Consider the following 2472-nt stretch of genomic DNA (forward strand, 5'->3'; position numbering starts at 1 on the left):
TTCAGTGCAAGATATAAATTACATTCATCCAGATATTTCAACACTTGTTCCACCATAAAATCCTTTCTTAAGAAGAAATCATGATTTTAGTATTTCTGGGGAGGTGTCATCTGTCATTTTTGAATGACCCTAAGTAATACTTACATGCAAACATTTTCAAACCAATATGCCATTCAGTAGATGAACGAATCAACAAAATGTGATATATATATATATATGTATATATGTATATCACATTTTGTTGATATATATATATATATATATATATATATATATATATATATATATATATGGTTGAATTCTATGCTTCCAATTCAAAAGGAAATGGAAAGATTTTTAAAAATCCTGCTAAATAAAATAAGCCAGACCCAAAGAAACAGATTCCATAGTTTCCCTCATTTGTAATAATAGGATATGTATAGAATAACACTAGCAGATGAGCAGAATGGCTCAAAAGCTTTGCATATAGGATGAGCAAAATAAACACCTAGATATGGAAATAGAGGTTTTTCTTTGTGGTTGTTTTTTTTTTTAAATGTACTACGTGATTTCTTTTTTGTTTTGTGTTTTCCCCTATAGTTTATCCCCTGCTGTATTTGATTTCAGTACTGTGTGTATTGCACATGCATTTATCTTAATTTGAGAAGGCAAGATGAACAGCAAATTGGGGAGACAAAGGACAAAGTGCAAACCAGTGCAATAGCAGTACTCACAAGACAAAATATTGGAAATTTACATTACAACTTGTGAGGGGTTTGGGGGGAAAGGAAAAGTGTGAGAAAAATGAGGTAGTGGGTAAAATTTCGACATGTTATGTATTCACTACTTTACAATTAATGCAACCCCTGTATATATCACCTTAAAAATAAAATTAAACAAAAATAAGTTACATAAAGTATAATTTCACTGTATTGCTATAGTAAATATTATCCTATGTGCATTAACTTTTAAAAAATGAACACTATTTGGCATCTAATTTGAATTAATTACACCTTTCTTTATCAGAGGTTCATCAACTTGAATGTTATCCAAATATACAATATTTTCACAATATATCTGTCATAATTTTCAAAAAAAATTATAAGTTAATATTGTCCCATAGTAAAACAGAAAACAGTTTAATTCTATGGAAACTCCTAACTTTTAAAACTGAATAATTGTTAAAAGGACATAATATATGTGTTCTTCAAAGTTCTTACAAATACTAACTACTCATTTTCAAATTTTGAACATTCCATATCAGAGATATTCAAAACAGTACCTGTTTGTATGTTATTTAATTCTGCAATAACTGCAGTTTCTAATTGGGTGCTACATATTGAGAAATAAACAAAAAAATAGCCACATTCTGGTGGAGGATATAACTATGAAGTATGTGTAATAATTAATTCCTCAAGAGTAAACATTTGTTCATCAGAGTAAGCTATTATTTCTGTGATCATCAATCCCAAGTTTTTATGCCATAAAGTCTTCCTAGCCCAACAGTTTCCAATTTGTATGGTGCACCTTAAAATTCCGTTAATTCACATCATGAATAGCTTATCACTATTGTGAAAAAATGCTACACTTGTGCTAATATGATGCCTTTCCTATTGTGGAAAATACACTACACTAAACTTTGCTGCAACATTTTTCTGATTTCTAGAAATCAGAGCACTTGCAAATATTATTTATATTTTTATCTATCATAGATATTCAGGAGGCTAAAATCAGAAGATTATGGTTCAAAGCCCACCCAGTCAGGAAGATTCCTTAGATTCTTATCTCCAATAAACTTCTCAGGAAAAGCCAGACTCAAGTGGCACTGAGGTTGAAGTTGTAGGGCATGAGCCTTGAGCAAAAACCGGCTCAAAGAGAGTGGCCAGGCCCAGAGTTCAAACCTGAGGACAAACCAAAAAATAAAACCAACTCCAACCTCGCATTTTTCTCATTGTATACAGAGGCATGTAATTAAGGAAATTTCTTCCTGTATTACAAATAGATAGAAGAACCAAGACCTCACACAATTACTGTCTTCATACCATGTTACACCAAAGCCTCAAAAAATTGCTTGTTCTAAATTAATAAATTAATATCATCCATTTGTTGGCAACTCTGTGCAGATTATTCACACTATCTCATTTTATACATGAACAGTTGGAATTATCAATTAACTAAGTTCTAATTATACCTCGTTTGAAAGAATATTTTAAGCAAATAAAATGCCTGATTCATGTGTGAATTTGTGAATTAAAACCTCTACTTAAAAAGAATTTTGTAGTATCCTATAGAATATGAAATTAGAAACAAAACCAAAATATTTATTTTAAATATAAATTCTAATTTAGCAAGATCTACAAAGTCCTACATTAGATGAACTTTGTATTTTTCCAGGCTTAAAATTTTGTAATCCTTCATTATTTCTTTGAAATCCAACAGAATGATGCTTATTTTTTCAAATTTTTGATTGGGAATCATGAGCCATTTTGCATC

Source organism: Dipodomys spectabilis, unplaced genomic scaffold (assembly GCF_019054845.1).
Source record: "Dipodomys spectabilis isolate Male_0828 unplaced genomic scaffold, ASM1905484v1 ptg000193l, whole genome shotgun sequence".
In the NCBI taxonomy this organism is placed as follows: domain Eukaryota; kingdom Metazoa; phylum Chordata; class Mammalia; order Rodentia; family Heteromyidae; genus Dipodomys; species Dipodomys spectabilis.